The sequence below is a fragment of the Drosophila melanogaster genome, chromosome 2L, assembly GCF_000001215.4.
Source record: "Drosophila melanogaster chromosome 2L".
NCBI lineage: Eukaryota > Metazoa > Arthropoda > Insecta > Diptera > Drosophilidae > Drosophila > Drosophila melanogaster.
Window position 1 is genome coordinate 22,719,313 of NT_033779.5, and position 24,394 is coordinate 22,743,706.

General features: G+C 41.2%; 1 protein-coding gene across 1 annotated transcript in view; it reads right to left on the minus strand.

The window, feature by feature from the left end:
- Positions 1–24,394, minus strand: part of CG40006 (uncharacterized protein) — a 133,933-nt gene that overhangs the window by 96,896 nt on the left and 12,643 nt on the right. The gene's annotated exons all lie outside the window — the stretch shown is intronic.

The following is a 24,394-nucleotide window of genomic DNA, read 5'->3' on the forward strand; positions in this document are numbered from 1 at the left end:
CCTTCTTTGATAACCACGATTTTAATAACTGCTATGACCTTTTTGGATTTTGATTTAAGTCAAGACAATTTCAGCCAGAGATAAGAACATACTTTAGAGTAGTGATCGGCACGCTCCACAGGCCCATGGTAAGGTTTTTCTCTGCTGCGGCAGAAAATGATATTGTTTGCTTTTTAGTCGTAAGCAAACTAAATCAATTAGTCAAAATTAAATTCGCGCTCAGACTCATAGAGAGCAAGACGAACAACGCCTACTTCTCATTTGTATATTCGCACGAACGTGTAACGCGCACGAAATCGGCCACTGTCAACCACCCCTAGCCGATACACCAACTTATTCCTACAACGAGCGAAACAGTAAGAAAGCCAAAAACAATGCAAACTGGATTGGATCGCTACATCAAAATAAAAAGAAAACAGCCAGTCAAATTCTGCGACGGAAAAGATAAGAAAAATCAACCGGAATAACCTAATAACACAGTCAGCGAACTAAGTTCACCAACATATTTGGAATACTGGCAGGTATCGACAAAAATCTACACCCCAGTTCTGATAAAAGGGACATAAAGTCCCCAGCAATATACATTCGACAGGAACGCTCGAATACTCTTTTAAACAAAATAATTAAACTTGTTGAAAATGACAACTTCTTCAAATTACCCCAAAAAGCATACACCTACGAAGCTAAGGTCCAAGTAAAAACCGAAAAGTGCTTTAAGACTCTTGCAAAATATTTGAACGCAAATAACCAAAGCAACTACATTGCCATCTAACACGTACTATATAAACTGCGGGCGTTTAAATTTTGTTTAGTGTGGAAATATCTAATAAAAGTGGAAATTTAATCTTCGCTTGGCGCAGGCATCGCGCAGCAGCGACACCGCCCAGACCCCTAGGTTCAACTGGGGCAGTCACAGGTTAGTGAATATCGAGGGAAAAGTGATCTGTTAGTTGACGCGAAGGATCTTACTTTTAAGGCGGGCAGAAGAGACAAAAGAACCGAGTCAGGCCTTCTAGTGGAGCGCGTACCTCCCATCGAGAGACGAAAGAAGAGAAGCAACCGCAGCGGGACAGCAGCTGCAAATAAATTGAGACCCTGCAATGTGTATTTAAATTAAATGCTAGAAAAATGTATTAATAAAAAAGACCGAGCAAGGATAATCGCAGGAAAAAATAGTAGGGTAAGGATACAAAAATACAATATTAAAATCATTTATAAAAATGTGTACCCAAGGAGGAGTCTTAGTTTACATCACTTTGTATTTTTAATTTTTTGTTTAAATTGAATTCTTTTTTTTTTTTTATTCTTCATTTTAGGTCACCTGCGCCGGGTGGTCGATCTTTCGCCGAGGATTAAACAATTTTTGAGTGAGTTTTTTTATATAAAAAAAAAATTGAAATTGAAAATGACCCACGAAATACACTGAGAGAACTTACGAAGAGATATAAATTTAATAGCGAACAAAAATTTATTTCCTATTATACACCGGGAAAATTATGAATTTTGCTTTCCATATGATTTTGAAGAAAAGGTAAAATGTCACGTAGGTGGGTGGGCGGTATTTTTTTTTTAAATCGATTCAGGTTCTCGAATCAATCTACAATAATAACTCCAATATACTGGACATGATACTGATTTCGTCAATAAGGACATACAAGACCTCCTTAAAGTCGAGTTTTTTTAAGAAAAGCGTCAACTTTCTGGGGTCCATAGTCACTAGTAACGATGCAACAACCCAGAAAAAGTCAGAGCCATTAAAGAATACCCAGAGCCAAAGACGGTATACAAAGTTAGATCGTTCCTAGGCCTCGCGAGCTACTACAGGTGTTTTATTAGAGATTTCGCTACCATAGCAAGACCTATCTCAGACATACTGAAGGGCGAAAATGGAACGATCATAGGTCGAGAAGCATCCAGGTGCACTTTTCCGAAACCCAGCAACAGGTGTTTCATAAACTGCGTAACATTTTGGCGTCGGAAGACGTTATGCTCAGTTACCCAGAATATAGGAAGCCATTTGATCTAACGACAGATGCTTCAGCTTACGGCATAGGCGCGGTCCTAGCTCAAGAAGGCCGCCCAATAACGATGATTTCAAGAGCGTTAAAGCACAACGAAGCCAACTACGCAACTAACGAGCGGGAGTTGTTAGCCATAGTATGGGCCCTAGCTAAGCTGCGGCATTACTTGTATGGGGTCAAAGATATAAACATATTCACTGACCATCAACCGCTAACCTTTTCCGTGTCGGAATCAAACGAATCAAAACGCAAAAATTAAGCGATGGAAAGCCCGCGTAGACGAGTCTAACGCTCGTTTATTCTATAAGCCGGGTAAACAGAACCTGGTAGCAGACGCGTTATCCAGACAACAGCTTAATGCGTTGGAAGAAGATCAGGCTGACTCGTGCGCCGCAACAGTGCACAGTGATATGTCTCTCACCCACACAATCGAGTCAACGGATAAACCGTTGAACTGTTTCCAGAACCAGATAGTACTGGAGGAAGCACGCCTCAAGAGGCGTAAACGCTTTTCATTGCGATCTGCATACGCTCGCAATGATACACGATGAAGTAGTTCGGAAGTTCCCAGCCACGAAATTCTGGCACTGCAAGAACAGACATATTTAGAGCAGAAGAGAGAAGGGAAATCTTGACCGCCGAACATAATAGAGCCCACAGAGCAGCTCAAGAAAATGTAAAGCAGGTCTTGTCCGAATACTACTTCCCCAAAATGGCTAAGTTATCCAACGAAATTGTGCAGATTTGCAAGACCTGTGCAAGGGCCAAGTACGACAGGCACCCAAGGAAGCAGGAGATTGGCGAAACACCAATACCGTCACACACAGGGGAAATGCTACACATAGAAATTTTCTCTACTGATTAAAAATTCTTCCTCACTTGTATCGACAAGTTTTCCACACTTGCCGTCGTACAGCCCATTAGATCGCGGACCATTGAGGACCTGAAGCCAGCGCTGCTTCAGCTCATGAACTTTTTCCCAAGGGCCAAGATGATATACTGCGACAACGAACCATCGTTGAATTCGCATACAAATTTCATCTATGCTGTCCAACAACTTTGGTGTTAGCATCACGAATGCTCCACCATCGCACAGCACCTCCAACGGGCAGGTAGAGCGCTTCCATAGCACACTACTGAAACTCGCCAGGTGCATGAAAATAGACAAGGGAATAGGCGACACGATAGAGTTAATCATGTTAGCCACCACACAGTATAATAAGTCGATTCACTCGGTTGTCAATAGAAGGCCGGCTGACATCGTCTTTGCGCACCCCGATGAGCCACTGGAGGAAATTTACAATAAGATCAAAAAGGCTCAAACCGCGCTCAGGGCCAGAGAGAACGCCTCTCGGCAAAACCGGGTATTTGAAGTCGGTGAGAAGGTGTTGGTCAAATCCAACCGAAGACTCGGCAACAAACTCACGCCTCTGTGCGAAGAAAGAGCTGTCGAAGCGGACATGGCGACCACAGTCCTCATTAAGGGGAGGGTGGTCCATAAGGACAACCTCAATTGACTCACCCATATTCAATGCCCTTAATTAGGGCTGTAAGGTCTTTCAAGCTACTTGGCACGTTTAGATTTACTAAGATTTAAGCTTAACACCATCGACACACACAATAGTTAAGTAAGTTTTTGGTGGTGGGTTTCCTACGCATTAAATACAAAAATATCAGTAAAATTTTCACACACAGGACCGGATTCATCCTTCTCCTATCTTTGTCTGGTCTCTGGTCTCGGCGCACACAACCGACTAGAAGCGCGATTGATGGACGCGAACAATAGGCAAATAGAAATAAACACTAAAGTTCAGGACCATCATTAAGTTTCCTAAGATTAAGTTTGCTTGCAAAAAGATTACTATTTTCCCCGTTAGCCACCATGCTGCGAATCACCGACAACGTCATCGCTGAATGTAATAACGAAGTCTACACCGTCAAGGACTGCACGGCTTCGGCCAGCACCGCCTTTTGTCAATTGTCGTCGGGCAGCTCATGTGCCAGGGAGCTCCATGCTGACGGCGTGGCGCACTGCGAAGCGCAACCAAGCAGTCTGGACCCCATTACCTATGTAGACGATGGAATCATCATCATCAACGACAATACCGCCAAAGTGCAAATAGACAATAGCACCGAAGTCTGGATGGACGGCACGCACCTCATTTCTTTCACCCAGCACGCCACGATAAATGAATAACGTTTAGAGCCGAGCTCCAGGGTTAGCTAAATTCCTCCTGTTGAATGTTACCGCTAGCCAGAACGCGTTCAGCTTCCCTTACCTTCATCGCCTGAGTGAAAGTAATTTGGAGACAATCCGGAAGTTCAAGGAAGAAATCGACGCAGATCGCCCCACTTATCATGGCTTCAGTATGCTGTCTGCTATTCTGCCTTGGCCTCGTGAGCTGGCGTATCGTAAGGGCCAGACGCGCTACAAGGAAATTGAATGAGGCGATTGCCGGAATCAGGTCGGCCGAGGGCGGCCTCCAACTTGAGGGGGGAATAGTTAACTAAGGTAAACGTCCGCGGACGGCCAAATAAAATAAGCGACTGCAACGGCATGCTGGTAAGCATAATGCTGGACGTCGCTGCGTAGTCGCCAAACTCAGCATTTTTGCGTGGCCGCTATGAACATGGATCCGAAACGATATGTGTTGCGGTTTCACTGGTAGCTTTAGTCTTTATTCTGCATTCAATAACGGCAGCCTTTCGCTCCGCAAAAAAAATGATATCGCAATAATCGCTTCGTCTTTCATTGGGACGTTAAACGATAACTGTGGTTACTCAATCGCATTAGTAACTAATTAATTTATACATATATTCTTAATAGTGATCTAATAGTATGAACGTTGAGATCTCAGGAATGTTGAGATTAAGCATACAGATTGTAGTGACATAGACGCAGCGCCATGTTGCCATGCCCACTCTAACGCCCACAACACTTTAAAAAAATGATTTGATATATTTCATGTTTTATAGTCTTTTAAATTTTGGCAAACAAATTTAGCTTCGCCCACAAGCCGCCCAAAACGATCACTTCCACACTTTTAAACAATTTTTAAGTTTTTCTCATTTTATTCCAAAATATCTATCTAAATTCCAAAACAATCATGAAAGTTCGCTTTTACATTTCCACTAACGGGTATCTGATAGTATCTGATAGGTAGGAAACTCGACTATAGCAATTACTCTTGTTTGTAATAAAGAACGGAACACAATCACTATTGGGAAAGGATATGGCACTCAAGCGAAGCACAGAAAGTTGAAAATGCGACACCGTAGAGGAATCCAGCCGGAACATAACCACGCTCATTACCCCGATTAGGTTATTCAGGTACAAAAGATTAATGTTTGGCGTTAAATCGGCTCCTACAATTTTCCAGAGAAGACTCAAGGAAATTTAAGCAACATTCAAAAATGTTATAAACTACATCGACAACTCTTTTATCTTTGGGAAAAACGAAAATTTTCATGATGCTGTACAAAAAGTGAATGATGTTCTGAAGGTAAACAATGTAATCTTGAATGAGGAAAAATGTGTTTGAAAAATTAGTAAGTTAAATTCTTGGGGCACATTTTATCAGATCCGGAAAAGGTGAAAATGATTATTCATTCATAACCTCAAAAACCAGTTGGAAACTCGAAGTTTTTTAGAACGTTACATAGATTGGAAAATACTTATATTTTTATTTAGACGGACTTTCAGAATTCATTTTGGTGACTGACCAAAAGCCGTCAGAAATCATCTTTAAGAAAACTTCAAAAGGCTTCAGTTGAAATTATTCCTACAAGCCTTTAAATCAAGCCGGAGTAAATCTAAAAAAGAAATGGTTGGAAAAAGAATACTCTTTGACCGAAATGATAGATGCCTGTCAAGTCGATGAGGAAATTAATAAACAATCTGAAATTATGCGAGCAAAGTCAGAATCCGAAGCCCTTAAAAACTTAGAAACTGAAGGAATAAGAAAAATTATGAAAAGTCACATAAACATATTTATTTCCGGTGAATGCGGCAGATGGCTTGTAAATGTGGTCGAGGATGATGAGTTTATAAGATGTCTCGTTGGCGGAAGCGAACTCTCCCTAATAATTGACTCTGATTCCATATTTAACCTTATAAGTCCAAAAGACTAGACCCATCTTCAGGCAAAGAATGCAGATATATTCAATATTCGACCAAATTCAACAAACAAGTTCAGATGCTATGCTTCACTACTGGGAAAAGTTACGGCACCTAATTTAAATGCCTTACGTCTGGGACTCGAGGTCAAGAAATTTGAAACTTTGACTCCTTTTCCAAAGTGGAACTTCAATGAAATTATCAATTGATACAAGCATCAAACTGATCCAGCAACCAATTCGTAGGATACCAATCGCACTTGAAGATAAGGTAATTGCCAAACTGGAAGAGGCTGTTGGCCTTGATATTATTGAACCAGTAATAGGACTCTCACCCTGGATATCGCCTGTGGTCATAGCATTCAAAGAAAACGGCGACATAGGGATATGCATTGACATGAGGCTGGCCAACAAGGCAATCTTAAGAGAAAATTATCCACTGCCGGTTTTTGAAACGTTTATGACAAAATTGGGAGGCGCATCAGTTGGAGCTAGATGAATCCACCCCCTGGGTTTATTTTGGTATAAGACATTAATGTTTGGGGTTAATTCTGCCCCTGAAATTTTCCAGTTGTCACCATGAAAAAATGTAATTAACTATATTGACGATATCATTCTTTTTGGAAGTAATGAAAGAGACCACGACGATGCCGTTCAGAAAGTGAAGGATGTATTTCTGATTGAGGAGAAATGTTTTTGGAAAATACAATAAGTTAAATTCTTGGGACACATACTATTGGAGTAAGGCATGTACCCGGATAATGATTCTTTCATTTAGACATTCCAAAAACAAAGAGGAAACCCGTAGTTTTTTAGGACTGGTTACATATGTTAAAAAATGTATTCCCGAATTGGCCGACCCTAGGAGAGCAAATCCAATTGGGGCGAGTCAGAAACGAAAGCTTTTGAAGATCTGAAGCAGAATTTGGCAATATTCCGAACTTATCTTATTTCGACGCAAATAATAAATCGCACCTTATAGCAGATGCAAGTCCAGTTGCCCTAGGAGCAGTACTATTACAATTTAACGCGGCCGGTGAACCAAAGATTGTGTGGATTGCAAGTCGCGGTCTATCAGATTTGAAAAAACGATACTCACAGAATGAAAAAGAAAGCCTGTCGTTAGTTTGGGCAGTCGAAAAATTCTAATTTTATTTAGCCGGACTACAATTTGAATTGGTCACCGACTACAAGCCGGTGTAAAATTGGCATTTTAAAGCCAATTTCAAAACTTCCAGCTCGAATTGAGCGATGTCTACAAGCAATCAAATTCTAAGTCATTTACGAAGCGGGTAAGGAAAATATTTCGTATGCTCTATTCCGACTTTGCGAGTTTCCACCCACGAAATCTAACTGACAACTGGCAACGTAAAGTATTTCGTGTTATTGTATACAAAATCGCAACATGTTGAACATGGGAGAGCGCTGCAGATGAAGAAATGCAAGCTTCTGGGATGCTGGTACATATAACAGCTTCTAACTATTTCGTTTCGAACTTTCAATACTTGGTAAAATTGTATTGAGGGCCTCAGGGTTAATCATCCCAAAAGGACAGTGCAATAGAGTTTGAGACAGAGTCGGCTGTGAAGCGTCGATTGAGAACCAAAGTACGGTGGCTCACATCGATCGTGATGCTTAAGGTATTTGTGAAGGCATGCAAAGTTTGCAACATTTTTCTCAACCAGCCCCGATGCAAAGAATAACTTGTCCAACAAGACCTTGGAATTCCATAGCTAGTGATCTTTTAGGTCCACTTCCAAATGTAAAATACGTTCTTTGTTTATCGACATTTTTCCAAATATATGGAATTAAAGTTTTTACTGTCAATATCATCGGAATCAATTGGAGCCGTGAAAGAAATATTTTGTCGTTTCCAAAAAAATGTGCGGACTGATAACGGAGGACAATATATCAGTACGATTTTCGAGGAATACTCGATGCAATACTTCAATTAATAAGGACTAAAGAGACTAAAAATTGCCCATTTGAACAAACCCAATTTGCTACAAGCCATCCAGGATTTTATGTCAATGCACAACTCCACATAACACGACAGGGACTTCCCCTTCCGAAATAATGTTCAACCGAATGATTCGAGAAAAAACTCCTTATGTGTAAGATATATTGGGTTAAGTTCATGTTTTCGGGGAGAAAAAGACAACGACTGCATACGGAAACATAAGGGGAAAGTAGATACTCATAAAAAAAGAGAAGACAATGAAATGGTATTCCCAAAAAGGATAACACCAAATTTTGATACCACACCATATGAAGTATTAGAGCGTGGAGGCAGCATTGTTAAAGTGTCTATCACATTTTCAACGCGCCTTCAACATGTTTTGCTCATTAATTATTTAATTTCCAGAGAATGAAAAAATGGCTGATGACCCGGATTGCCCCTACGTAACCTTTTTTCAGCGCATCAGTTCAGTTTTTAAGAGAATCATGGAACTATTGAACACGTAATTCGAATAGACATCGAATACACGAATTCGATTAAGATATATGAATTGCTTTCGAAAACGGAATATTTATGGAATATTTATTTCAATATTTATGGATGTGTCTCAGCAGTAAAATTGACATTATTCAAAAGGCTTAATCGAAGATACATAGAACAATCACTGGAGCACCCTGGTACATTCGAAAAGAACATTTCAAAAGAGACCTGAGATCCGTCAAACAAGAGATATCTCGAAAAAAAAAAACATAAGTAAATTAGCAAATTAACTTTACATCCTAACAACAACGAGAAGTCCAGCGACCGATCCTGTCGGTCATAAGACTATTAAATATTGAATATAAATAAAATAATTTCTCTTGTTTTGCGGCTTTAGGGCGTTAGAGTGGGGGTCGCAAACAAGTTTTTTCAGCAAATCGATAGAAATTTATACGACTAATAAAATTATGAAAAAATTTCGAAACATTTTGCAAAAATGTGGGCGTGGCAGCTTTGGTTGTTTTTAGGGAGTAATAGTGGGCGTGACAAAAAGATTTCAAATCGATAAAAATAATTTACAAGACTAATAAAAATATGGAAAATTTTCAAAATTTTTTTTTTAAAGTGTGTCCGAGACAGTCCTGTGAGGTTTGTAGGCGTTAGAGCGGGCGTGGAAACATGGGTCAACAAACATTCGATGCCCCAATGTCTCTAGAATCTATATACTGAATCTTAACCTTCTAGCTCTCGACGATCATACAGACAGTCGGACAGGCGGAGAAACGGACATGGCCAGATCGACTCGGCTGGTGATCCTGATCAAGAAATATATATACTTTATTTAGTCAGAAACGTTTCCTTTTGCCTGTTACACACTTTACAACAAATCTCGTGTCGCAAGGTTGAAGAGCAGACGCTCTACCGGCATGGACGGCATCACCGTGGTGATATTCAAGGCGGTGTGACGTGCCATTCCCGACCACATCACAGCGTTTTACTCCCGCTGTATCAGAATTGGATACCTTCCCTCGGAGTGGAAACGCCCTCGCAAAGGGCCGGATAAGGACATGAGTGATCCTGCTTCTTACCGCGGTATCTGTCTGTTGCCACTTTTCGGCAAAGTGCTAGAGTGGATCATGATGAATCGATTGAAGGACGTACTATCCGATGGAAGCAGATGGCAATTTTGATTCCGAGAAGGACGCTGCGTTGAGGATGCTTGGAGACACGTCGTGAGCACTGTTGCTGCCCACCAGGCACAATATATGCTCGGAATCTTCGTGAACTACAAAGGAGCCTTCGACCAGGTGGAATAGGATGTCGTGATGAGACGACTCATCAACCGAGCCCTAATCGGTACCATGGGATGAGTATCGACGCCACATCATGTTATGCCTGAAGCACGCTTAACCAAGACCCGCTCATGCGAGGTAGGCCCCCTTGTGGGAGTTTCTTGGTGGCTGTGAAATCTTAAGCTGGAAGGATTCCCTTCGCCAAAGGGGGTTGCATTACCCAACAAGTGTGCCACCGAATTGGTACCTCTGAGTTTACTCCGTGACGCGGTTCGGTGGTTCAGCGTTTTTTTCAACACACAGCATAATATGCGCATTTATAGGCATATATGAACGCCGTGGTTCCTTCGATTGCAACACGCCACGTTAAATAAGTACAGACAGATCTGTTACTGTATATACCCTTTAACTCTACAAGTAACGTGTGCAAAAGAAACAAGGAAGCTCTATAATGCAATTAGTTTATTTTTTTTGAATGTATTACCGACATTAAATAATCCGATGCTTGCCGATTGCTCATATACAATCGTGTATTTTCGGGTACAGACCGAAAACATGTTTTTTTTTTCGCTGCCGTGTATCGTACAGCTTGATTCGCGAAAAGATAGATGCGATTAAGAAAAGAAAACAGAAACGAGGAAATGAATATATTGTAAAATGCCTGTATTAAGTATTAGTGTTAGTAGGATCTAATTATGTACTAAAAAAGTTAAAATTGATTGCTTTAAGAGCGGCAGAGAGCCAAGATTAGAGATAATAGGATAAAGTCTATTATAGTCAGAACATAATACTCTGTAAGGGTCGTGCAACTCATAGTTAGATCTACAATGATTAAAGATAAGGGGTATATAGATTCTAATGAATCTACTTGGAACCGAGAAGTCAAGTCGACTAATCAAGTCGGGACTCTCAACATCACCACGAATAAGCTTACAAATAAAGACTGTTCCAAGCATAGTTCTACGGTTAGCTAGGGAAGCTAAATTAATTAAAAAAAATGTAAAAAGAAGCTGACCAAGGTGGCTCCCTTGTGGGGCAAGGAGAATACAAGATAGGTAATTTTAAAAAATGACCTGTTGCATCTTGCCATTCGGATTGAAATCCAATTTAGAAGACAGCAGGGAAACCTAATGGATCACGTTTTCCTACTAGAAGGCAATGATTAACAGAGTCAAATGCTTTACTAAAGTCAGTGTCACTGTTTGAAGATTATTTTTGAAACCTTGTATTACGAAAGAAGTTAGCTCTAAGAGGTTAGTGGTTATTGATCTGCGTTTTATAAAACCGTGCTATGATGACGGTGATATAATTAATTGATCTACAATACAAAGGTGTTGCAAATGAGAATTGATCACATTTTCAAAAAGTTTCGGGATAGTCTACAATTTGGAGACTCCTTTAAAATTGCGTGCATCCAGCTTGCTACCTTTTTTATGAAGAGGAATCACAAAGGACACCTTCCATATATGAGGGAACTGCGACTTGCACAGAATCTGGGCACACAGCCAGGGATTCTATCGGGACCTGGCGAATAGACCGGCTTAAACAATAATAATTTCGTTTGACGAGTCCGTTCTCCATGTGAGGTTGGAGCTGATCGTTGAGCTACAGCAAACATTTAGAAAAATTCTCAATGAGCTCGAAGAACTTGATTTTGAGTGCGAAATTTTATGACATTCTCGTAAAGATTGAATCCTGAGTTCGGGGGGAAATCTCAAAGAGAGGGTATGGTAATTGGCTGTTTACTACAATCATAACCATCCTGACCTCACAAATATAGAAAAGTTACAGCATCTACGAACATGACTGATAGACACTGCGTTGGAACCCAATCGCTCACAGGAAATATCCGATGGATTATGGATTTCTTACAAAACATATTTGCTAATCGTCTAAGTATTCCAGGCCCAAATTATTGAGATTCTGTGGATAAGGGCAGAGCAGAGTGGATTTGTTTCAATGCTTCGTAAACTGTCGGATAAAATCAAAGGTCATATGCGCGCTCTAATTGGAATGGGTACAACGGAAGCAATCGCTGAACGCATACTTGTCCAAGAGCTGGAACTGGCGATTCATGGCAAACGGAAGGAGTATTTGGAAGACATAGCCTTTAAAAATGTAATTTCAATAATTAAATTAAATTAATTTTTCGTCGTCGGAAATGTACAATATGTTGGAACTTGTAATGGAAAGGCAAGAAAACCAAAAGTGGCCTAACCTATTAAACCAATGTCTATCCTTCTCCATTCTAAGTTGTCCCCGGCTCCTAATTGCAACATAATCATGAATGTATGAGTGTGGCAAAAAACAATGGTACATACGTGCCATTTAAGCAAAAAGTTTATTTGCAAGCTGTATGCCAAAAGTGGGTTAACTATAATAGCACTTAGAGACACAGGTTGGTAAGCCTATTTACAATTTTATTTGAAGAGAAGCGATATCTTGGGATTGCGCGAAGAAGAGATCTGTCGGAAGTTGCAATTGTGTTCGACTGGATTCAAAGCGGATTCGGAAGTCCAACAAGGACTGGAAGATTTTGTAAATAGCTTTACTAGAGAAGTTTGGGGTAGATTTGTGTATGCGCTTGTGGAAATGGAGTTTCCGTCTACAGTACGTAACGCTCAGATAGATGTAGTAAATAATTCAATAAATAAAAAGCACAAGTTAATTAAGGCCAGCTTTGAAAGTGGACTTGGAATTTTTAAGGAGAGGTTCTAAAGTGGAACCGCCAAAAAAAAAATTTATCGTCTCCCGAAGAGATGATTTCTTCTTAAGGTATGAGTTCTCTGTTTTCCAACCTATGAACGTTTAGCATATTGCGATCAGAAAGCATTTAAAAGCCGTTGCGTGCCTACATGGTTTAGGATTGTTTTGGCAGACACCTTCAGATAGATCATGAGATCGTAGCTTAACTCCTTAATGACCATTCGAAAGTTCCAATGGTGAAGTGCTTCTAATGGTCCCTGGATTTTTCGGCATCTGTTCTGTCTTCCGTCTTAGATAAATCCGTAAATATTGCAACTGCGTTCTTTGATTGTACATATATTCTGTTCCAATCCTCTTAATGTATCAAGCTAACGCAATAAAACTTGTGGCATTGTGATTTTTATGTTGGGGTCAGATTCTTAAAAATCATTATATATAAAATCTGTCAATGTAAATCGGTCAATTTGTAAAATACACTTGTTAATTTTATTTATTTATTTATTTATATTTTATTTTTCTAAGACGTTAAAAGTTTTTAAGGATCGGCAGTTTGCCATTTGTTCGCCAAAAGAATTTTGAAAGAACCTGAGATATGCAAGCACCTCCGCTTTGGTGTAGAAAATAGGAATCGAATTCTTTAGCAAGCTGTAAATAAGCTTTTGCAAATCGCATGTTAGCTTTCAAAGCGAAATTTTAGCTTTCGTGATTTTTTTTCCCCCGATTTTTATTTTGTGTTTGTCAAACCAGCCGTGGTTTTTAATAATCTTCTTTAATTATCATATATTTTAAACATAATTATTTAAGATCCGTTCGCTTCGTGAGTGATTCTTTGTGATTTGTGCAGTAGTTTAAACAAATATACAAAGTATTTTGCATTTTTCGTCTTTGTGTTTTGTTTACTCTCCCTTTTGTTTGGTGTTATTTTTTGCATGCACATAAACTGCACCTTTCGCTCTCACTCTCTCGCTCTTTCGCTCTCCCACACAAAATCTAAATTTCTCAGCTGCAGACTGCTCTCGTGCGGTTCCTTTAACAGCTCGCTTGAATGTTTTGATCTTGTGTTTTCGTGCAGTGGTCTGATTTTAGATAAACATGGAAACCGTAAATGTTGCCTGCTTTTATAAAAATTGTTGCCAGGTTATAAAACCTGAGCAACCAAAAATAATTTATTGCCTATGTGATAGAATGCATACTAAGTGCATTTAATGGCCGTACACGTGATGACCTAGCAAAGGGTAAAAACCTAAATTACTGTTGTGATGCTTGCCTTGTGGTTGCGAAGCTAGAGATGGCATAACTAGATATAGTTTTCTTTTGAATGGTTCAGTTTAATGGCCTCAAGCTATTAGATGAATCTCCAATTGATCAGCTGTCAATCGCAGCAAATCCGCATATGTTGCTAAGATCGGCAACTAAAAAAGATTCGGAGCAATCCGATCAATCCGCTGTGGAGGGAGCCCACCCTGCGATTGCTAAAGACTCCGAATTGTCTGCACTGATTTCTTAACCTGTGATTCCACCTGTCTCGATTAGTTTACCACCACAAGGGAACATTAAGTCCGGACTTCCGGCACAAGTTGACACTTCAGAAATACAATCTGCAGGGCCAAAACCCCTCGCGGTGGTTCCACTAAAGAGAGAAATTTTCGTTTCTCGGCTTTCCCCTGATCAAACATCGTCTGATGTATTGTCTTATATACAAGACAAAACAAAAGCCAATAATATAAAAGTGGAAAATTTTAACTTCTTTTACGCCAGGGACATATCATTTTTCAAGATAACTGTCCCAAACGAGCTTTTTTCGACCATATGTTCGCGTGATTTTTGGCCGGATAGCATGGTGGTAAAAGAGTTCGAAGCTAATATCAAAAATAGGAAAAAGGGGCTCGTGGGAATTAAATTTCCCTCGCGTGGCCCATCCGCCTCTTCATCTTTTTCCTCTACAAAAAACTAACAACGAATCTTACTATCTCCTATCAAATTTGCGTAGCAAATTAAGCAAATTGTATTGTGATAGTCTTTCATTTGCATCCCATATAATAGTGCTCACAGAGACTTGGTTAAAGCCGGAGATACTTAACTCCGAAGTCTTCCCAGGTATGTACACTATATATAGGTATGACCGTCCCTCCAGACGGGGAAGCGGAGTCTTAATTGCGGTTTGGTCTACCCTCCCGCCGGAGGAGTTACTTTTTGACGAGTTGCGTGACTCTGAATTCTTATGCGTTAAACTGCCTTTTTCCGACAGATCATTTTATATAACGTGCTCTTATATTCCGCCATCTTTTAAATTTCCAGAATATCACAATCATCTGTCCGCTATCCACTTCATCTTATATAAACTGTCCGACAGGGACCAATTGGTAGTTCTAGGTGATTTTAATATACCTGACACAACATGACTTTATTGACGGCTTGCTCGTCTTATCGTTGTCGCAAGTTAATTATATTCGAAACTCTCTTGGTCGACTGTTGGATCTAAGTCTTGTAACAAGTCCTGAAAGTGTGTTTCTGTCCAGGGTAGCACCTCTTACTCAACCTGAAGATCCATATCATCCTTCTTTCGAGGTGGCAATCGACATAGGTACGGTATTAAAAGTAAATTCAGAGAAGTCAACAAAGCGAATTCCCTGTTTTCGGAAGGCAAATTTTCGGAGGCTAAACAATTTTATAGCTGGCTTTAAGTGGTCCGATCTTTACTCCTGCAACATAATGACGGATTCCATTAATATGTTTTATAGCGCAATTAAATCATTTTTTGACTCTTGTGTTCCGATGACTATCCGTCAATCTCTAAACCTCCTTGGTTTAATAAAGAGTTGATCCACCTAAGAAATGTAAAGTCCAGCCTTTATATTCGGTTCTCAGTCCATCCTTTCTAAATATTGAAGCGCTCGGTTAAACTTTTCCGTGCTTAATGCTCAGTGCTACAGGAATTATTTAAACCGTTGTAAGTTCCAGTTCGCACAGGAACAGTTTTATAATTTCATTAACACTAAGCGCAAAACAATTTATTTACCTTCTTCGCTATTTTTTGAAAACACTACGGTAACATCGGATAAGGCAATAGCCGATCTATTCGCCAAGTCTTTTCAAACAACGTATCCTACGTTACCTCATTCCGAACATCCATACTCTTATGCGGTATCTAAGTCGAATCTAATATTTTGCCCCACTCTAAACGAAAGCTCACTGCTTAACGATCTTCCGCGTGTTTAAGCCGGTCTATTCGCCAGGTCCCGATGGAATCCCTGGCTGTGTGCCCAGATTCTGTGCGGAAGCCTTTGGCAAGTCGCAGTTCCCTCATATATGGAAAGTGTCCTTTGTGATTCTTCTTCATAAAAAAGGTAACTTCTTTCGTAATACAGGGTTTCAAAAATAATATTCAAACAGTGACACTGACTTTAGTAAAGCATTTGACTCTGTTAATCATTACCTTCTAGTAAGAAAAATTGATCTTTTAGGTTTCCCTGTTGACCTTCTAAATTCTTCTGAATTCTGATCCTCTTTAATCCTCTTTAAAAATTCTTTATCTTGTATTCTCCGAGTCACATCCGGTATCCCACAAGGGAGCCATTTTGGTCTGCTTCTCCTTATTCATTAACGACCTCCCCTTAATAATAAAATATTCTGGTGTACTTATGTACGCAAACGATGTAAAGCACAAGGACATTTCGTGCCATTTGGACTTACTATCCGATCTAGACAGATTTCAAATATGGTGCTGTGAAGTGTGAAGTGTAAAGTTATGACCTTTTGTCGTGTCAACCCAATACGCACGACTTACACTTTAAGTGGGTGCCCTTTGGACAGAATAGCACGGATTGATGATCTTGGTGTTCTTCTGGACCCTAAACTAAAATTTTCTGACCATATTTCGACTATGGTCAATAAGGCCAGGGGTGTGCTTGGTTAAAAAGGTGATCTAAGGAACATGATGATCCTTACATGAATAAAACTTTATTTATTTCGCCTGTCACCTGTTTGGAGTCCACTCGGACCGCATTGAATCGGTCCTAAAAAACTGCTTACTCTTTGCCTTGCGGCGTCTAAATCTAAAACCTAATATACGGTTTATTATCTCATTATTCCAGCAGACTACTTTTAATTAATTTAGCTTCCCTAGCTAACCGTAGAACTATGCTTGGAACAGTCTTTATTTGTAAGCTTATTCGTGGTGATGTTAAGAGTCCCGACGTGATTAGTCGACTTGACTTCTCGGTTCCAAGTAGATTCATTAGAAACTATATACCCTTATCTTTAATCATTGTAGATCTATGAGTTGCATGACCCTTACAGAGTATTATGTTCTGACTATAATAGACTTTATCCTATTATCTCTAATCTTGGCTCTCTGCCGCTCTTAAAGCAATCAATTTTAACTTTTTTGTACATAATTATATTATATTTAATATAGTTATTTAAAATTATATTCAATTCCTCGTGCTGTGCTCTTTTTTATATCGCGTCTATCTTCTCGCGAATCGAGCCGTACGATACACCTCCGTCGGTTGGTCGGGAGGTATAGCCGTTGGACCCGTCCGAAAAAAAAATCTGTTCACCATTTGACCATTTGTTGGCAATGTGATGAGCGACAATGAGTTGTCAAAAAAAAGTTGAGTTTTGTTAGTATTGCGCTGCCCTGAGCGATCCTGGAACGCTCGAACCGTTTCTAGGGCGGTCCTCTAATACAGTTTAACAACTGCTTGAACTTCTCGATCTTAGACATTGGTGGTAAATCCATTATTGGATTCAATAATGCCAATTTTGTTTGCTTCTGGCCCAAGTTGTTCTTAGACGTAAACTTTGGCGTGGATAAATAGCTCCGCTATTTCGAAACGAAACATTTCGTTTCGACACACGATAAGATAGTTCCAATGGAGATAAATTTAAGACAGATTTCACTGATTTGCTCATGCGCATAAAGTTTTCATTGCCCAAAATGTAGTGGAAAGTTTTCACTCCCCAAAGCCTAGAGTGAAATCATTGTAATGAGACACAATGAGGTTGAACACAGCCATTACAAAATATTAGCAAAAACAACACTAGCTCTGTCACGGTCGCCAAAACGTTGAAACTCTTTTTCTTGAGAATAAATAAGAAGTTGGATGATGATAGTTTGTTCAGAAAAATATAAGTAAAACATACAATCAGCGTATATCATGTGTCATTATGCAATCGATCGAGTCGTAGAAATTATTTTCTTTAATGTACACCCCACAAATGCGCAGTTTTAGCACTTTTACTTTGATGTGAGGCACACATAACTTTGTTGTGGTTTATCCAGTCGTGTGCTAAGGGAGCACCATGACAAAGCGTTCCCAAAATGTCGTTAACTCTTGGTGGATTTTACCATTCTGCCTCGCCGCAGGTAATGGGAAGAACTCCAGCTCAGCAAAGAGAGTAACTTCCCGTAAGGCAGTTCGCACAATACCTTTTTATAAGAATTCATTTAGAATTTATTTAGACCTACGATAATATGCTGGCGGGACCGCAAAATGTGTCGTGCCTTCAATATTACCTAATGTCAGCCCTACTGCATATAGTCAAAAATATTGAGATCACATATCCGCAGTCTTTTCTAGCTTCTGCTGCGAATCAGTCCAGTCAAGCTTTTGTCGGGTACGGTTTTAATTCAATACTAGTTCAGACTGTTTGTTTCAATTAATAAGGAAACCTATTGACCATCTTCATTTCATAGGCCATAGCCATCTACAATTTGCAGTGAAGCCAAATCCGGGTTTGAGTGTCACAGTTGAGCGTTAACTTGTGTGGGAAGACGACATTTTTCATTAAAACTTGGCCGCCTAATATTTATCTCCTTCGTCCCTCTCCTTTTATCTGCGTCTACTTCCCCTTATGTTTCTTCAAGCAGTCAGCCTCTTTTTCTCTTGAATTGTGGACTTCGCCAGCAATATCTTGAACGTTTCTGATTTTGTCCCTGATCATATGTTAAACATTAGCTCAGAAGGAGAGGTCCCTGCTATGTGGACATTGTGTGATAAAGTCTTGAATTTCTTGTTGATAATTGGCTTTGTTAAGATGAGCAATTTTATGTCTCTCTACTAGGGATCGATTCATATTTTCGACCTCGCCGACCATATTTTCGACCAATATGGAGGGATCCTTATTAATGTTATGCCATCATTGTCGCAGTATTTTTCAAAAATGGTACTTATGTATTGTCTTCCATTTTCTGTTCCTAGATTTTTCTTCATTACCCTAATAATGGATTCGGACGATATGAACTTTAAGAACTTTAATTCAATATACCTGGAAAAATAGTCGATAAACACAAGGACGTATTTCCCGTTAGGAAGTCACTGGCTATGGAATTCCATGGACTGTTTGGAAAAACTGTTCTTTGCATTAAAGCTGGACGGGGTGGTTGTGAAACAAGCATGCAATCTTTGCATGTCTTTACGAAATTTTCAGCATCTCGATCGATATGAGGCCACCACACCTCGACTTTCAATCGACGCTTTATAGCTGACTCACCAGGATGTCCTTCATGGCCCAATTCTAAAACTCTTTTTCGCAGTCCTTTGGGGATAATTAACCGTGTGACTCTCACCAGAATTTTTCCAAGCAATGAAAGTTCGAATCGAGATCAGTAGAAACTGTTCGATGTACCAGTATCCCACAAGTTCGCATGCAAACAAGTCACAACAAGTCTGCCCAAACTAACGACAGACTTTCTTTCTCAGTCTGTGAGTATCGTTATTCTACATCTGATAGGCTGCGACTTGCAATCGACACAATCTTTGGTTCACCGGCCGCGTTAAATTGTAATAGTACTGCTCCTAGGGCAACTGGACTTGCATCTGCTATAAGGTGCGATTTATTATTTGCGTCGAAATAAGATAAGTTCGGAATATTCGCCAAATTCTGCTTCAGATCTTCAAAAGCTTTCGTTTCTTACTCTCCCCAATTGGATTTGCTCTCCTAGGGTCGGCCAATTCGGGAATACATTTTTTAACATATGTAACCAGTCCTAAAAAACTACGGGTTTCCTCTTTGTTTTTGGAATGTCTAAATAAAAGAATCATTATCCGGGTACACCTCGATGCCTTTCTCCAATAGTATGTGTCCCAAGAATTTAACTTCTCCTCAATCAGAAATACATCCTTGACTTTCTGAACGGCATCGCCGTGGTCTCTTTCATTAGTTCCAAAAATAATGATATCGTCAATATAAATAATTACATTTTTTCATGGTGACAACTGGAAAATGTCAGGGGCAGAAATAACCCAAAACATTAGTGTTGGGTCATGCAGCCGCCAAAACTGTGCAGTAGACTAATCTCATACTCTTTAATATTATAAGCCGAAGTAGTCAGTGGTAGCAGTTGCGATGCCCATAGTGCAAACCGCTGTTTTCGGCGCTCATTCCTTGTTCCTTTTGTTATCTACCTACGTTAAGCTTGGGCGCTGCGTTTTTCGGCTGTCTGTCCCGCCAATTGCCACTTCTTCGTCTGTCGGAAGAGACTAAAATTGTGCATTCGATATAGCTCTTTGTCGGCCCTAGCTGCTGTAAACAATTCGCGAAATAAACAGTATCGTAAAATAAACAAACTTTCTTCGGCTATTTATTATTCGCAACAGCTATTGAAAAAGCTCAGTAGCTAAACATTGGTGACCCCGACGTGATAGTGTTAATTTGCATGCATTAATTAATGCACCTATCCCGTTTATAAATAAATATAAATACATTAAATCGCACTCGGTTGGACAAGTGAGTGGTGATTTCGGTGATAGTGGCTGTGTTTAAGCGAGCTAGCATTACATATATACATACATACATACATTGCTACATATATCTTTACGTGCATTGACTCCGCTTGCATTTTCGGCATTTATTTTGTGCTCATCTTCCTGCTGAACCGAATTAAAGGCGATTGTTGCTATGCCCGCTGAAGGTGACAAAAACAGGGCGATCTTTTTAAAGCGCAAAGCCAATGCGCTGTTCAGCAGGTTGCAGAGGCTACAGACGTCGCTGTCTAATGAGACGCTAAGCGGATACGACGAACCCACTCTTACGGTGAGGCTGGAGCAGATTGATGAGCTGCAAAGTGCCTTCAATGTTCTGCATACAGAACTGGAGAAATTGGATTTCGACGAAATTGGCAGTGAGATGAGCGATAGTTTCGATGAATTCATCGTTGAATTCAAGGCTAGTGTGCGCTCGGAAATAGCCAAACGCAATGTGCATTTCGCGTCGCACTCAACGCTTGCGGAAGGTGTTGTGCCCCACCAGTGTAGTGGACCTCAAACGCAGCCGCGGCCGAGGCCGATGCCGTTGCCGCCTGTGCAGCTGCCAACGTTTGGCGGAGGCTACGCAAACTGGGCGGATTTTTAATCCGTGTTCACGAGCATAATCGACAGCCATCCGGACCTCTCCAACATTGAGACATTTCAACATCTGAGGTCATGTTTGAGGAATTCAGCGCTGGAAACTATCCGATCATTTGAGATTTCAAACAGCAATTACGAAGCGGCTTTAGAGTTGCTTCAAAAAGGTTTGATAATCGGCGTCTCGTTTTTCAGGCGCACATAACCGAGATTCTGGGTTTAAAGGTAGTACGGAATGGTTCAGTGGCATCGCTTCGGGAATTGTCGGACAAGTTTAACGATCACATTCGTGCATTGAAGGGTTTGGGCACCACTGAGCAAATCGCTGGCTGCATCATAGTGCAAGTGCTGCTGCAAAAGCTGGATGCGTCGAGCCAAGCTAAGTGGGAGGAGCGCTTGGAGGATCCGGTCTTTGCCAACCTTATTCCGTCGTGGGAATCGTTGGCTGCATTCCTGGAGCAGCGATGTAGGACTTTGGAGGCCGGGGATTGCGCCATGGCAACCTATGCGCCAGGCGTTCAGGTGGGCAGAAATCGTTCGACGCTAGCTGCTACCACCCAAAATTCTCTTGGTTGCATGCACTCAAGAGACTAGCACTTTGCCTAAATTGCCTAAAGGCAGGTCATCAGCTAAGGCAATGCAGCTCGAGCTGCCGCACCTGTGGAATCAGGCATCATACGCTGCTCCATCTAGATGGTCCGCCTTCCTCGCAGCCACATGTTCCGGTTTCTTCAAGCTCCCGCACTGAGCCTTCTGCCCCGCTTTCGACTTCTTCTACTCTAATTGCCCAGGATCTCGGTAGTGACCTTGTGCTGCTAGCCACTGCAACCGTTCTAGTGCAGAATCGGTCTGTTCGTTCAACTTAAGAGGTCGAGGTCGTCCGGCTCCGTCACTGGAATCGGGGATTCCAATTTCGCGACTGATAGATTCTCGGTAGGAATTGCGATTCGGTCTGTCTCTTCGGATTTCTCAACGAGCATAACAGCAGTTATCGCTCCCAATATCACGGATCGCCAGCCAAGTTTTAATGTGGACATTGGGGACTAAAAGATTCCAGAAAACCTGCAGCTCGCCGACCCGGAATTTCATAAAGCTCAGCGTGTTGACCTGTTAATAGGAGCTAGCCTGTTTTATGAGATGCTGTGCGTAGGTCAGATAAGGTTGTTGCCAGGACTGCCCCTGCTTCAAAAAACTCGTCTGGGCTGGGTTGTGTATGGAGGCTGCGCGCGCCCTTGCGGTAGCGCCTTAATAGCTTCACTCGTTCCTTTTTCAGCCAGCAAGGAAAACAGCATTGATGTTGAACTTGATTCACTTCTGTAGCGCTCTTGGGAGGTAGAAAATTGTCTCGGCCCAATAGTTCAAGCTACTAAGGAGGAGTTCGATTGCGAGGCCCACTTTGTTAAAAAATCGGTACGATTGCCGCTAAAACTCCATTTGGACTCTTTAGGAGATTCCTATCCTCAGGCTTTGCGGAGATTCTTGTCGCTCGAAAGGAAGCTTACAAAGCACCCTGGCTTGAGGGTGAAATATGCGGGGTTCATGAAGGAATATCGTGATCCGGGACATATGTCGCCTGTGCCTGCCTCCGAGGTCAGTTCGTTCCGATATTTTTTACCACATCACTGCGTCATGAAGGAGGATAGCACTACCACCAAGCTTCGCGTTGTCTTTGACGGATCAGCTGCCACTTCCACTGGTTACTCGCTCAACGATGTGTTAATGGCTGGCCCGGTCATCCAGCCCAAACTATTTCACATCCTAATTCGATTTCGCTTACACCCAGTTGCCATTCAGGAGCTGACAGTTGTCACGGCTTGGCGTTATGTTCCAACAGAGTTAAATTCGGCTGACATCTTATCCAGAGGATCCCTGCCGCCTGAGCTTAGCGAATCGTCACTCTGGGCGCATGGACCCGCCTATCTTACGGAGCCTGAAAGAGATTGGCCAACAGCTGTTTGTCCTGACAAACCGGTGCTTGAGCTTCGTCGAAGTGTGTTCATCGTAAATTCGCCGTACGTGGATGTAATTGCTAGCTCCAAATTTGCAAATTCTTACCCCTCACTGCAACGAGTGTTTGCATACATTTACAAATTTTGTAATGGAATTCGTCATCCTCGGCTCACCGTCGCACACATTCAAGAGGGTACTCATATACAAGCCCGCGGTTAAATGCTACGTCTGCGTATTTATATGCTTTTCAACCAAGGCAGTGCACCTGGAGCTGATCAAGAATCTCTCGACAGTTGCGTTTCTGTGCGGACTCAAGAGGTTCATATGCACCCGGCGGAAGCCGAAGCAAATTTGGTCAGACAACGCCACCAACTTTGTCGGCGGCAAAAATAAACTTCTGGAACTTCGAAGGTTATTTCTCAGCAGCGAGCATCAAGGCTACGTTCAGAATTTTTGCCTTTCGGAGACGATGGACTAGCGGTTCATCCCTCCACGGTCACCCCATTTCGGTGGACTTTGGGAAGCAGCGGTTAAAACGGCCAAACATCATTTCTGCCGCGCTGTGGGTACGGCGGTTTTGTCCTTCGACGAGCTGAGGACACGATGGAAGGAAGAGTACGTGACGTTGCTCCAGCCGCGCTCCAAGTGGCGCACCCCAAAGCCTGGCGTAGCCGTGGACAAGGTCGTTCTTGTTAAGGACGAGAATCTACCCCCAATGAGATGGCCTTTGGCGAGAGTCATGCGGCTGATTCCTGGCAGAGACGACGTCGCTCGAGTTGCAGAATTGAGGACCAAGTCTGGAGTAATAATGCGGGCAGTGAACAAGCTGTGTCTACTTCCCCTTGAGGACTATGTTGGAAGCCAAGCTGCATGTTGGGTCATGCAGCCGCCAAAATTGTGCAGTAGACTAATCTCATACTCTTTAATATTGTAAGCCTAAGTAGTCAGTGGTAGCAGTTGCGATGCCCATAGTGCAAACCGCTGTTCTCGCACGCATATACGGCGCTCATTTTAGGGTTTATTTGCAGCGCACTAAATCTTTCCTTTGCTCTCTCGCCCTTAGATAATTTAAGTGAAGCGATATTAATGAAGATTTAAATCATAACTCTCTTTCGCCGTCGATAACAGATACAGTTAATAGGAATCAACACCATTGTACATCCCCTAGTGCATTTTGCCACGATATAGACAAGGCATCTACATATTTAACTAGATCATAAGGATGACTTGCCATTTAGAACAAATTTGTTATTAATTTTTCCGCAATATGTAGAATCGTTTTTTTTTTTTGTGCACACTAATACCTTTCCTTAGAACCCGGTTAGAGACAGCAACAGAATATCTAGGTTAATTTTGTGCGTGATGTGTGTTACGACTAGATGAATTAGATTAGAACTGAGTCTAGGAATGCATCGATAGCCGTATCTAACCTGTTTTCCATTTAAAAAGCGGAACAGCACAAAACTGATTGTAGTCAGGGGAAAATTAAATTGACGAAAAATATAGTGTGCACAATAT